Below are 15,291 nucleotides of genomic sequence, written 5' to 3' on the forward strand. Positions count from 1 at the left end.
GGAGAGATGATAGGAAACATGTCTGCACACAACGGATGATAGCTGTTTACAATTCTTTTCCCCAAATGGCAATCGAATGTGAATTTTGAACCTGAGATGGATACATTTTGTTAAGCAAAGGTATTAAGGGATATAGGCCAAAGACAGTTATGTGGATATAGACCACTGATCAGCCATGATCTCATTGAATTGTGAAATGTGCTCGAGGGGCTGAATGGCCTCCTCTTGTTCCTATGCTCCTAAGTCTTACTATAGTCTTCCCTGTACTAAGGAGAACAATCCCAGTGTCTCTGTTATTGTCACGTTATTGAAGTCTTTCACTCCCAGTGCCTGTAGGTTAAAGGGGTAATGTGAATATGTCAGGTACCTGTCAAGTAATGTGTTAATGTGAATATGTAAATAAGGTAGATTACATCATTCCTGGGAAGTGATTGAAAATTACGAGGTGATAATTCTCTCTAGTGGCCTTATGGTGGAGGTGAATTTTTGTATGTAGTTAGCGCTGACCATGGTTAGATTTTAAAAAGTCATTTGGATTCTGCATCTGTAGTGATTGTAATGAGGTCAGCCAGATGGACCCCACAGAATATAAGCTCTCTGATTTGGGGCTGTAAATGTGGTTGAAACAGGGAGCCCTGGCTGACAGATAAGAACAGACACCCTGTTTGCTCTGGCTCTGTGGGAGCTGGATCATTGTCAAAGACTTTCTACGTGTAAATAAAGGGTGACTTGGTGAAGGGATACTGGCCTCTGTGGAGTTATTTCAGTGGCAATGAGTGAAAAGCCTGCTGTTGAAGAAACCTGCTCTAAACAGTCATCTTTGAGTTGGTGTAAGCATTTCTGGCATCGTGCCATTATTTGGGAAGCTTGACTTGTTTGATCCTGCTGCTGAGCAGGGCCCAGTCTGTGGAAAGAATGCATCATTTTTTTCTGGGCAAATGACATTGGACAGATGAAAAACAATGAGCAATTCTCCCGACAGCTTGAGGACCTGCAACTTTTATGGTAATTTTGGGCCTAAATTTCCCTGAGGAATCAATTAATTTCAAGAGCTAACAGATTTAGTTAAGGAACATTATGACACCAATCGTCCTCCAATTCTGAGATACAATTGGTTTTACTTGGCAATTTGAGAACCAGAGGAATCTGCATCAGGATTTTTGATGAGGTTAAGACAACTGGCAGATATATGTGACTTGTTTAATCTTTAATGAGATGCTGAGAGACCATTTGGTAAGTTGGATTAAAGCACCTTCTAGCTGAAGCCTAACTGAACTTCAAGCAAGCACAACAGCTGACCATACCCATTGAAAAATGTGGTAAGTGGAGCATATTGGTTGTAGGGAATACAGATGGAAGTGGACCCTCTGGCCAGGCCAACTGAGCTTGGTGAACACACTTGAGTGAAGGCAACTGCACAGCCTCACTCAGGACATATCCAGAACAGAGGGAATCAGGACAACCCACAGCAAAACCCCAAAACATGGACATGGTGTGGGCAGGGTGAAACAGCATCAGAAACGCCAATACTAGGCACAAACTCCACTAAGCATAAGCGATGGTTTATTTCAGGGGATGAAGTTTGGTGGAGGAATGGCCCTCCATGAGTAAAATGCATAGTCAATATGCTATCAGGTCCAGTGACCCATGAATTTTGATTGGGTGCAACGATCTTGAACAAATACATGGATGATATGAAAATTGAAAACTTGCAAACGGTGAAGGAGCAAAACATGGCCGGCTCCTCAACAGACTTTCCAGCACTTTTGTACCCCATGGATGCTCCCTCTTTGAAGATAACTCAAAATCTGAGATGGACACAGCCGATGTCACCACCTCAACACCTTTGCCACCTGAAGAAGAGAATGAACTTCTTCTGAGACGCTCTGGGTGCAAGAGGTGAGCTACTGTGCATCACACACTGCCCCTGTCTGATGCAGAGTTAGAAAAACCTGACCCAGGAGGGGCTACAAATAATTAGAACTGACGTATATCCTTGGACCCAAAGGAGGAGGGATACAGTGTTTGTAATGAGGTCAGCCAGGTGGACCTCATAGAATATGACTTCCCTGAGTGTGGCTATTAATTTGCTCCATTCAGGGAGCCCTGGCTGACAGATAAGAACAGGACTGTCAGACATACTGTTCACCCTGAAAGATGGCTCAGGTCAGTGCCAGGGTTAAAGCATCACATTGCATTAGAGCTAGCTACAAACATGAGAAAGAAGCAGGTTAGTGCTCACCTATATGTCGTGAGAGGTGATGCTGATGGTATCCTAATCAGACAAAAGATCACTAAGGAGGCAAATTGCCTATGGCATATGGAAGTTATAGTATTTTAAGTCTAAATCAGACTCAGAAAAAACATTGTTGTTGAGTAAGTGAAGTTTAATAAACAGACTGGTGACTTGGAGAGAGTGTTAATGGGCTTATTCATGATTTATACTGACTGACAGAAAATTGTGAAGATACAAATTTAAAGGAAAATGTGATCTAAGACTGAATCACATGAGAGTCTTAGTTGAAACTGTCAGAATTTTTTGTATTTAAGAATATTCTTGACATTGTTAAAGGCAGTTGAGAATCAGCGATGAAGTCAGAGCAATTGGGTGCAGGCTAAAGGGTTAATGGGAAAATGGAAATAATATTGTTACATTATAATTGGGAATGATGGAAGATCATATACTACCAAGGGATTGTTCCCTCTAATAGTTTCTGGGCAGAGTTGATGTCTTCATCTGTATACAGTTAGTGTTTATGATGTTTAAAGAAAAGCATATATTTCAGTCTGACATCTGAAAGATTTACCAACCTCTCACCCAGATCCAATGAAGCTGAAGTAGTCTTTGAGAAAATCTCCATGCCGAGGTAGAGGGAATTGACAGTGAGAGAATCAACAGTGTGGGGGTCTGAAGGTACCCTTGAAGGAGGGGCGCTCCTCTCCTCTTGGCCAATGTGGAATCTATAAAAAAATTAGAACTACCATTTGCTAGGTCTCCCATGTGCAGGTAACTCACTTTTCTCAGCTTCAACTGGAACATTTGTAACTTCATGGGTTCAGGGCTACAATGGCAGGTAGGTTTCTATTACATTCCTGATGACCAATGAGGCTGCTTAAACAAGGCTCCTGATCCTGCAGAGTTAGTGGACATCGAGTGGTCAATTGAATGTCAGTTACAATGACTGGAATGGTGGGTGGAAGTGGTTGGGAATTGACCAGGAATGTGCTGCCAAATCCTGCCACCACATTAAACCCCTGCATACACTTGTACTGTTGGCACTGTGTGGGCTCAGAGATTAAACATCCTCCTGTGATTCAAACACAGGCAGCTCCATGAGACAGCCACTGCACCCAGTGAAACACAAAACTTGTACTCTCTGTGTTTACAAAAAGCAGTTGGCAAAATGTTTCAGTTCTCTTTTGAGAAGCTGTTCCAAGTGAAAACAGAGCAGCATTAAACTGACTGAACAGATAAGACATAGGAACTGAGTTAAGCCATTCAGCCCATCATCTTTGCTCTACCATTTGACCACAGCTGATATGTTTCTCAACCCCATGATGCTGAATTCTCCCCGTAACCTCGATCCCTTTACCAATCAAAATCAAAGCAATCAACAGGTAAGTTCTGTCATAAGCTGTCAATGTTTGAGAATTTAAAGAGCTCAAAATTTGAGTTTAGAACTTCAATACCAAATGTTGAATGCAGTCGGTCTTTCAGTTTTATTTTGTAAATTAAGTACATGTGCATTTTATAAGGTCTGTAATTACATGTGATTTTTATTTCTATTTAATCCTTTTCTTATTTTATGCATTGTTTTTATTTAATGTTATCTACGGATTGGTGAAAACCCACGAGTGAATTGAAACTGTTCTTGCTGCACTTTACTTAACCATTCCATGATGACATAGACACAAACAGACAGAGAAAGTAGGAGCTGAGGTAGGCGATTCAGCCTTTCGAGCCTGCTCTGTTATTCAATATGATCATGGACAGAGATCATTTCACTCAGTACTGTATTCTCGCTTTCTCCCCATATCATTTGATCCTTTAAGCCATAAGAACTTTACGTATCTCCTTCTCGAAAATAATACATGTTTTTGGCGTCAACTGCTGTGTTGTGTCAAGTAATTCCATTGGTTCACTACTCACTGAGTGAAGAAATGTCCCCTCATCTCAGACCTAAATAGCCTAGCCAGTATTCAGAAACAGTCATCCCTATTATTTCTCAGCTGCCATGCATTTGCCCACTCACTCAGCTTGTCTAAACCAGACTGAAGCATCTCTGTATCTCAACCTCCTCACAGTCTTTGTATCATCTGCAAACCTAGGAGATTGTACAGTACTCCGAATGTGGCCTTATCCACATCTCATGCACCCTCAACATTACATTCAAACTCCTATAGTCAATGGTCTGAACAATGAAGGCAAGTATGCTAAACACCTTCTTAACCACCCTGTCAGCCTCTGAAGCAACTTTCAAGGAACGATGTACCTGAATCCCTCTCTGTTCACCAACAGTATGCAGGGCCTGACCATTAATTGTACAAGTCCTGCCTTGTTCATTTTTCCAAAACCAATACCTCGCATTTACCCAAATTAAACTTCACTGGATCCTGGGGATTTATTATCTTTAACTCTATCAAGGTCTTGAACATTATTTCCCTCCAAGGATTGATTACCCTCCGTTCCTCCCCTCTGACCCAGGTTCTATGTTCCCCAATAGTTTTGGTAAACTATTTGTGTCCTCTTTTGTGATAACCTTTTTAATGCACATACTGCTCACCTTCCATCTCAGTGCCACATATGGAGCAAGCTTCTGAAGCAAAATCTACCACCAGGCGTTATTTGGATCAAGGCTTAGAAGCACAAGAACTCACTGAGAAAACATTTGTGACTGACATCATCTGTCAAATGGCAGGCTTCAACCTCCGAGAACCAAAATGATTCTTGATGGTGTAAAGGCCAGTTAGTACCTGAAAGGGTCAATTACATCTCAAAATAAGCTCCATCCATCAGGATATAAAGGTTTCCTTTTGGAAGGAACAAACCATTCTCCACATATTCACCATTGTGCACACTGTGCTTCAGTGATTGTTCTTTGTGTTAACAGCATGTTACTCTTCAATTGACCCTGATGTCTCACAAGAAGCAATCATGAATTTCAGTTGTAATGTAATTAGCTTTTAAGTAACAGGTAATAAATATATCCTATTAGAAAGGTCAAGACTGTTTTTTACAAAGACATCATGTGGGCATCTTCCCCCACAGGTTATCAACAACTTAGACTAGTCTCAGCAAGAAGAATTGGTGGCAGTAGTTCTACTCAAGACATTGCCAATGGTTCCAATTGAAGCCAACGTATACCGGTTGGTAACAGAAATGTGCATCCAAAAATGTTTGGTGATCATTGTTGCAGATTTTGACTAGACGGTGCTAACGTGAAGAAATCACCAGTTTGACACAAACTGCAACATCTAAGAAGTAATTCCCGTTGGAAAACCAGGAATATCTTTAACTATTCAACAGCTAAAAAATGTGCAGTGTTTGTCAGTTTCTTGTGCTAATTGTTGAAAATATTAGAAGAACAATTGGCGGCACGGTGGCACAGTGGTTAGCACTGCTGCCTCACAGCGCCAGAGACCTGGGTTCAGTTCCCGCCTCAGGCGACTGACTGTGTGGAGTTTGCACATTCTCCCCGTGTCTGTGTGGGTTTCCTCCGGGTGCTCCGGTTTCCTCCCACAGTCCAAAACTGTGCAGGTTAGGTGAATTGGCCATGCTAAATTGCCCGTAGTGTTAGATGTACGGGTAAATGTAGGGGAATGGGTCTGGGTGGGTGTGCTTCGGCGGGTCGGTGTGGACTTGTTGGGCCGAAGGGCCTGTTTCCACACTGTAAGTAATCTAATCTAATCTAATCTATGAGACAAAACTTGTTAAAACTTGTTTAAAAGCACACTAATTAACAAAATTGGGAGAACAGCAATATAAATCGACAAAGTGTGGAAAAATTGGCAGCAGAAGAGGAATTTATTTAAGTCAATGGGGAAATAAGTTTTAATTATTCAATTCAATCTTGCATGATTCATTTGTGTCTCCACTCAGTCTTCTATACTCCAATAGGTACAGGTCCAACCTGCTCAGCTATCCCTCCTAAAAAAATTCTTCATATCTGTGATATGAAACCTCTCTGGACCATGCTCAATGCCAATATGTCTCTGCATTATAAGAGTATGCACTGATTGTGAGCAGTTTTCTGCTTCCTTCGTTCCCACAATGGAGGTTTGTCATATGAGCAGAGATTGGGCCTGAATACACTGAAGTTTAGAAAAATGAGAGGGGATCTCATTAGAACATAAACAGTTCTGACAGGACTGCACAGACTGGATGCTGGGATGATGTTTCTTCTGGCCAGAGGCATCAGAAAAAGGAGTCACAGCCTCAGGGTATGTGAGAGGTTATTTCACACTGAGATGGGCAGAAATGTCATCACTCCACCCCAGAACACTGTGGAGTCCAAGTCACTGAATACATTAACAAAGAAACTGACAGATCATTGAAACTGTCAAGGGGTATGGGGAGAGAACGGGAGAATGGTATTGAGACAGATGATCAAAAATGATCATATTGAAAGGCAGACCAAGTTCAATGGGCTGAATAGCCTACCCTTGCTCCTCGTGTTTATGTTCCTGAGTTCTTTCTAAGATAGTCATAATGGAACAAATGTCTTCCTTTTGCACTCTTTCTCTGATCCTCGGGGTTGAATCTTAAATTTGCTGCATACCCCACACCCCCATCCTGTATTTATGTTAACTTCAGTAACACAACTGTCAAATTGGAACCACCTCCAGAGCAAACAATGACAATGAGGCTGGTGTTCTCTGGGTCCAATACTGGTGCCTGCAAGCATTAGTTTATCCTTAGGCAAAAGTGAGGACTGGAAATTAGAGTCGAAAGTGTGGTGCTGGAAAAGCACAGCCGGTCAGGCACAGCCGGCCGAGGAGCAGGAGATGAAGGGCTTTTGCTCGAAACATTGACTCTCCTGCTCCTCAGATGCTGCCTGGCCTGCTCTGCTTTTCCAGCACCACTATTTTCTAAATGAGGAAAGACTTTGGAATTCCAAAAATAGTCTTCATCTGTATTCCTCCTAACAATGTGCACATTTTATTCCATCTGTAGCTCAGTATTTTATTCCACTGATCTCAGTAAATGTGAAATCTAACCAGGTTGCAAATATGCCAGTTATTTAGGGTCCAGGCTGTGTCAGGTTCGGAAATAAACTCAAACAAAAATACAAAGGTCGGTGATAAGCCTGTGTAGATTATACAAAATCACTCTCTGCATTTTGACATGAATGTGATGGGAGGAGCAAGCTGATAATCAAAAGCCATAGGCAACCAATTGTTTAATTAATCTAGTGAATTTGCAAACTTTGATTGCTATCTAGAATAAAAGAAACTCACACAATGTTTTATCAATAAATAAATAATAAATTTAAACACATTCATTTTTCAACAAGTTAGAAAATAGATGATAACTACCATTATGCAAATTAAATTACATCTAATTTGAACTTTGAACGCAAACTGCATCAATTATCCATTCAAGTTAAAGAATTACAGACAACAATGTTCATGAAATTCTGAACTAAAACTGGAGGTGCAATGTTCTGGACACTGATTCATTTGCTTGGTTTCAATGTCTTTGATAAAATGGAAATTTTGGGGCAGCCAGTTATAAGCCAGCTTCATTGATTGCCAGTGTTTTACCACCTTTGAGGAACAAATCCAATAACTTACAATGGAGATTTCAGGGACTTAGCTCTGAATGATCTTCCTCAGTCACACCACATATTGACAAGTATTCTCACCACTCTGGATAAAGACACTTCTCTTGAATTCATTTTCTGATTTATTGGAGACGCTTATAATTTATGACACAATATTAACCTATTAATTTCACATCAAATTTTCCTTTTTATTGCCTTCACCTGCTTCATCTTAGCCTCTCCTCTCATCCTCAAATTTTCACTCTCTATTTCTGGGAAGAGGCTGTCAACGTCATATCGGACTCAAAACACTAACTTTTTGTCTTCACAGAAGCTGCCACACCTGCTGAGTTTCTCCAGCACATTCTGTTTTTTATGTGAATGGCTTTTGCAGGATAAATCCTATCCATGCCCCTCATAATTTTGTAAACCTGTATAAGCTCATCCTCCGATGGTCCAGGGAAAACAGCCCTAGCCTGTTCAGCCTCTCCCTATAGCTCAAATCCTCCAACCCTGGCAACATCCTTGTAAATCTTTTCTGAACCCTTTCAAGTCTCAAGGATCACTGTATGGACAGTGACTGCTGTGGCCCACATCTACAGCTATTAGTGTGTGACTTGTACCAGCTTCAGTGCATCGTCATGGCACATCAGTAATGCACTTACAACATGCTCTTACACTTCAAGCTGTATTTTAGAATTCATGGATGCTTATCATTGCAATGCTGCTGCAAGGACACTTGTGCATAGGGACAGACACCCAGCTCACAGCCTGCCTTGCCTTGCTTTTTGGTAGTTTGTCCCCTCCTCCAGATGTCAAGGTCACAGTTCCTCTGTCATGACTACCCTTTTAACTCTTTTGATGGACAATGGACCTTTAGATTCTGTCTATTTACTCAATATTTTCTGTCTAGAAGGGCCCAGATGTGCTGGGTGTGTCCCGCCCAGTGACAGCTCCTCAGTTTGAATTCCCACAAGGCTGAAGGTGGCAAACAGAGGGGAGGTGAACCTGGAGCTGCTGGCCTCCTCTGGTGTGGCTGACAGGAGACTTGTGGGGATGGGGTTCTGGTCTTTATGTGTTTCCTTCTTTGGATTGATGGCGACTGCACCATCCTGAGTCCCTGTGAAGAAGGTGCACCTGCAGTGAGCTCAATGCCTCTGGTCCCCTTGCTGAGCATCAATGGATAAAGTGAAGGAGTGCAGGTCTGTGCATAGATCCAGAAGATCCTGAGAGTGCTGGCACTAGCTCTCCACGACAGGTACCAACCTGTCCATGGAGACAGCAACACCCTCCCATGCCTGGGGCAGCAGTGCTCCAACTGCATTGCTACAGGCCTGCAGCCTTTGTGCCAGGTTACCCAGTGCTCCAGACAAACGTGTGCTGTGCTCCCGTGTCTGCTTGTGCAGCTCGATGATGATGTGTGTCCCAAACTGCTGACACCATGGAGCTCTCTCCTCCCTGGGACTGAGCAGGGGCCTGGTCCCTGGAAATCCGCCAAATGCCTGTCACTTGGGACCCTGTGTCGTCGCCGAGCTGTGGGGATGTGGCAGTTAGGTGTTCACCAGCAGCTGATCCGGACTCAAATCCAGTGAATCTTCCCATCAAGGTGTCAGTATCTGAGTTGCTGAGTGGGTACATGGGGCAGCTTTGCCAATGCTTCCTGTGAGAGATCCATATGGTCTTCCAAAGAGATGGAAGGGAGGAGGTCTCATGGCTTGTGTGTGTTTGTTGCTGTGTGAATCCTGTTTGTTGCAATCTTCGTGCCCCATTGTAGCTTCCTATCCATCTCCATCAGTCAATACCCTCTTGGGGAAAAGACAGTGGAGCTTTGGATCTATTTCTCATTGATTCATGGGATGTGAGCATTGTGAGCACAGTCCCAATTTATTGCTGTTTAAGAAGCTGGTGGCTGTGAGCCATCTTCCTGAATGGACACAGCTCACTACTTGTACCATGTTACATACGACCAAACTGTATCTGTGAGCACATTCCACAGGCACCAGCCTTCCTCACCCACTTACACTGGCATCCAGCAACTGCCAACCCCCACAAATCCCCCAGGGACAGGTACCCAGCTCACAGATTGGCCAGGCTGCAGCTCAGGGCTGTTTGCTTGCTCTGTTTCTGCTTGCTGACTGAGCACCTACCTCGTTGCTTCATGTATCCTTGCATTCTCAGGCCATGCCATGCTGTACCTGACTGTGGGCACATTGGTTATCAGTGCTGTCATATTGATGTGCCCTTTAGCACAAACACACAGACAGGCTGTTTTCAGGAAGGATTATTGGGTGGTGAGGTGAGGTTGGGAGGGTTGGGAGGGTCGGCGGGGGGGAGGTGTGTGGTAGAGGGGACACCTTGCTGTATGGCAAACTGAGATGGCGATCTAACACCTACAGCAGGTTCCAGCTACTTGCACAGCAACCACACTGAACATTTATTTAACCAAATGGCTTGGTCAGAAACTCATCAGTACAGCCCTCAGTTCAATCAAGGGGATAGTGTGGCTGGACAGGCCACTCAAAATAATGAACTTATGATGGCAAATAACTACGTTATCATTGAGTTACAAAAGATAGACAATGATCAAAGCATGCTGGGAAATGGGAACCAGCCCTGACCAAAGTGACTGTGCTAATCAACATGCTGCAGAATCCAGACAGGCTGCAGCTGCCAACAGACAGTTTGCAAACAAGCCTGGTAGCTGCAGACCCTACAATACACACCTGAATTTGGGTTTGAATTGGGAAATGGAACGTCATCTGTGAGACAATCAGAACCATCGAGGCGTGCACCAAACACAGAGGCACCTCACACCCTTACTTGGAGGAGGCTACATGCACCTGGCACCTCCAGTGATGGACACCTCAGGACCACCCTGCCATCAACGTGCCAACACCTGGTTGGGTCTGATCGATCAGAATGATCGAATCTGATTGATCTATTGGAAGATATTCCACACCTTCCTAAAAGGGCACGAAGGCTTTGGCCCATCAGAATTGTCACAAACCCACACTCAAGGCAGTAGCTCAAGCAGTAACTGGAAAACAGTAAATCTAGAATAACCACCGAAAGAGAAGACATCTCTGAAACCATTGAAAGAAGACCAGACGACATCACCACAAGGAGCCTGGCCAAGTTCTTGTGTGGTGGTACATGGTCGGCCAAAGCTAAGTGAAAGTATAAGATAGATTTATAGTGTTTATCATTAGTTTATAGTAAATTTGTTGTTTTATTTTTAATTGTGTCAAATAAATGGATATTGTTGTTTTACTATTATTAAGAGTCAACACACAGTTCTTTTGCTGAATATAAGAGTAAAACATACTGTGTAGCAGGCTCAACAAATTGGTGACCCAGATGGGACCTTGATAAGAAATTACTTCATCGCTCTGAGATTGAATCCCGTGGCACCTAATATTCCTTGAGATTTTGCCTGAATAGGTTGTTAAGAGGACAGCTATCCCACACAAAGGCCAGGAATTCATCTAAAGAATAAAAGGTCAGAACTGAACTATTATTCATACGATAAAGGCAACAGGTGTTTACTCCTTGTGTGTGTGTGTGTGTGTGTTAGATAAGGTAAAACATCGAAAGTCAGTAGAGAGCCAGTGGGATTATGAACATAACAAAAGCCATACCCTCAGTCTGATCCAACCCCTACACCCCGTAGTTTAATCGGGAATGGCAGAGTCATAGAGTCATAGCGATGTACAGCACGGAAACTGACCCTTCGGTCCAACTCATCCATGCCGACCAGATATCCCAACCTAACCTAGTCCCATTTGCCAGCACTTGGCCCATATCCCTCCAAACCTTTCTTATTCATGTACATCTTTAGATACTTTTAAATGTTGTAAATGTACCAGACTCCACTACTTCCTCTGGCAGCTCATTCCACACTTGCACCACCCTCTGTGTAAAACATTGCCCCTGAGGTCCCTTTTAAATTTTTCCCCTCTCATCATAAACCTATGCCCTCTAGTCTGGACTCCCCCACCCAGGTGAATGACAATCTGTTACAGCAAGGAGTGCTGCTCCCTATAGCCTCCATTAATAATGCTCCGATTTGGCCGGTCAGGACATCAGAGTGCCTCTCGGAAAAGTTAACAACAGAGAAAGGTGCCGGAGTAGAGGATTGTCCCAGATGGGAAACAAAACTGAGGGGCAGTATATCAATAAGAAGAAGTGACCCAAATGGGCAAAATGTCGTTGCTTTGATGAAACGGGACAAGGATCCCTCGGGTAGAAGTATTGCAAAGAGTTTAGGAGAACTCAAAGGAAGTGGGCTTCCAAATTTGAAAAGGTGACAATGCGCTGTTTAGGGCAGTTATTAGGAAGAGAGATTAAAGGAGTTAAAAACTGCCTGTAAGGAACTAGAGGATGCAAAAAAATTGAGATTGCAGAATTAAAGCTGAAAACACGGCTCAAATACACCAACCCATTAATGGTGGCACTGTTAGCAGAGATCGCGAGAAAGGTTCCCGAATTTGAACCATCATCTGACCCTTTTACATTCTTTGGTCAGGTCAGGCAGCAGAAAGTGGGCGGCACGGTGGCACAGTGGTAGGCACTGCTGCCTCACAGCGCCAGAGATCCGGGTTCAATTCCCGCCTCAGGCGACTGACTGTGTGGAGTTTGCACGTTCTCCCCGTGTCTGCGTGGGTTTCCTCCGGGTGCTCCGGTTTCCTCCCACAGTCCAAAGATGTGCAGGTCAGATGAATTGGCCATTAGGTAAGAGGTAGATGTAGGGGTATGGGTGGGTTGCGCTTCTGCGGGGCGGTGTGGACTTGTTGGGCCGAAGGGCCTGTTTCCACACTGTAAGTAATCTAATCTAATCTAATCTAAAAAAGTCTTACACTGGCTGGATGAGAGAGAGAAGGTGAAACTCATTGTGATGTGTTTAAGCCAGTCAGTACACTCCGTGATCCCAGCCCCACTACATGTAGAGGAGGGACTGCATTTGGCTATAATAAGGGAGACCCTGTAAATAGATTAAACAAGTACAGACAAAAGAATACCCAACTGCCTTTGCTGTTCGCTTTGGGTACACTTTACAAAAGTTAACGTAGACTTAACCAAGGGTCAGTTATCCGAGGCTCACTCACCTAAGTGGGATAGGAGTTGGGTTTCCCATGCCAATGAGGAGAGCAGGGAGGCCTGTGTGAACTTTGATCCCACTGAGCTAAGCCACAATGAGACATGGATTCTGAGGAGAATGTCCCATGTATGGGAGATAGAAGCTTATGAATTGAACTGGAGCAAAATAGAGAAAGGAAGGAAAAGGCTTCCTTTCCGAACATCCAACCAGGGTCTGGTGTGGAGACATGAGCAAACAGTGGGGAGCTCTTACCAGAGAAACCCAGCCCCACCTTACACAGCCACAGGGGGAGGTAGAGAGACACAGCAGGAAAACATTTGGCAGCCAGTGCAGTGCCACCACTGCAGAAGCACAGGACACTATGCACCAGAATGTGGAGTCCCATGTGGGGCCGCACTCATAGCCATAAGGACCACCGACCGCAGCGGCACCCAGGGGTGATAGAGAGAATCACCAACCCCCATTAGAAGGCCCTACTTGGAGGCACTGGTCCAGGCTGTGGGCACTAGCCAACCCATTTAACCCTCACTCCCCCCCTGACCTATGTGGCATCGTCATGATGATGCCAGGTTTCTGCCTCTCCAGTTTGGGACTGCAACACGAAGTGGGATCGTGTGGTAGACACTAGTCAAGGTAGGAAGCCGTCCTGTCAAATTTCTTTGGGATACTGCAAGTTCAAGCACAACCCTGAACACTCTAGATTTAATAATATATCCTGGCAGACCACAGGCACTGTTGTTTTAAGTGTGTTTCCTCTCCATGTACAGGAAGAGTACATGACTGAACAGATAGAATTTAAACTAGGCGACATTACATGCCAGCACCCTGTTATTTTAATCGACCTTCCCCCAGGTGCAGAACACATCCTCAGGCTTGATTACATGACTAAATGCAAGCTTGCTTGCAATACAGTGAATGCCTGCATATGCCATTCTAATTTTTTAGAATAGAATCAATCTAAACATCATGGCATAGACAGAGAACACAGGGGGCTAACACCTTCAACATATTGTCTAGCTATCACCATTATTAACAGCTAACCTGAGAATGCAACTTTTTAAAAAAACGTTTCGTGATTTACACAGGAAAGAAGTGAAACTATCATGGTATTCAAACAGATGAAAGACTTAACAGGCAATCAATTTTTCAATGTTTTTTTTAGATTAGATTACTTACAGTGTGGAAACAGGCTCTTTGGCCCAACAAGTCCACACCGACGTGTAACCCACCCAGACCCATTCCCCTACATTTATCCCTTCACCTAACACTACTGGCAATTTTTAGCATGGCCAATTCACCTAACCTGCACACTTTTGGATTGTGGGAGGAAACCAGAGCACCCAGAGGAAACCCACACAGAGAATGTGCAAACTCCACACAGACAGTTGCCTGAGGCGGGAATTGAACCCAGGTCTCTGGTGCTGTGAGGCAGCAGTGCTAACCACTGTGCCACCATGCTGCCCACTTTTGTAGCCTACTGTGCCTGGTATTCCCAGGCAGTCTCCCATCCAAGTACTAACCAGGCCTGAGTGCTTAGTTTCCGAGATCAGATGAGATCAGGCGTTTTCAGACTAGAATGGCCATTGGCGCAGGCGTAGGTAATTTCAGTTACATCACACTGTAAATGTTTGCTATAAATTCTGTGTGTTAGGATTGAGCCCTCCACTCTCACCTAATGAAGGAGCAATGCTCTGAAAGCTAGTGTGCTTTCAATTAAACCTGTTGGACTATAACCTGATGTTGTGTGATTTTTAACTTTGCATATGGCAACTGTCTACAGTTAGCAATGTCCCACCATCATTTCAGCAGGCAGTTATGCTATCCAAATCAGCACAATAGGGGAATTTTGGATTAATCCCCTAACAATGACTAAGGATCCAGCTATGAGAGAGGTAACTGTGAAACACAAAGGGGTATTCACCCAGAACAAACATGACTGTGGGTCTATCCCTGAAGAGGTGATAATTGAGAGGCCCAACCCAAAACCACAAAGACAATACGGTTTCCCAGACAGGCAAAGAGGGAGGTGGCTAAGGTGAATGGCAGTCTGTTACAGCAAGGACTGCTACTACCTATAGCCTCCACTAATAATGCTCCGATTTGGCGGGTCAGGAAACCAGATGTGTCATGGTGTTTAACCATCGATTAACGAGAACTTAATAAAGTTACCCAACTCACCACACCAATAGTTGCCACCAGGCCTGCCACAATAATGAAACAGGCCCCGCAAGCAAAGGCCTTCATAGTTCTTGATATCAGTAATGATTTTTGGTCCATACCCTTGACTTAGTGTTGCCAGTAAAAATTCACCTTTACCTTCCAGGAGCAATAGTACATTTGAACTTGTCTACCCCAAAAGTTTCATAACTCATCCTCGACGGTTAGCTAAAGGATTAGAAATGTTCTCCCAGCCTGACTGCCTTGTACAAT

At 43.8% G+C, this 15,291-nt stretch overlaps 1 pseudogene; it reads right to left on the minus strand.

Moving 5' to 3' along the window:
- Positions 1–14,332: 14,332 nt before the first annotated feature.
- Positions 14,333–14,449, minus strand: LOC140467047 (5S ribosomal RNA; annotated as a pseudogene).
- Positions 14,450–15,291: the final 842 nt, after the last annotated feature.

The sequence above is a fragment of the Chiloscyllium punctatum genome, chromosome 44, assembly GCF_047496795.1.
Source record: "Chiloscyllium punctatum isolate Juve2018m chromosome 44, sChiPun1.3, whole genome shotgun sequence".
Classification (NCBI taxonomy): domain Eukaryota; kingdom Metazoa; phylum Chordata; class Chondrichthyes; order Orectolobiformes; family Hemiscylliidae; genus Chiloscyllium; species Chiloscyllium punctatum.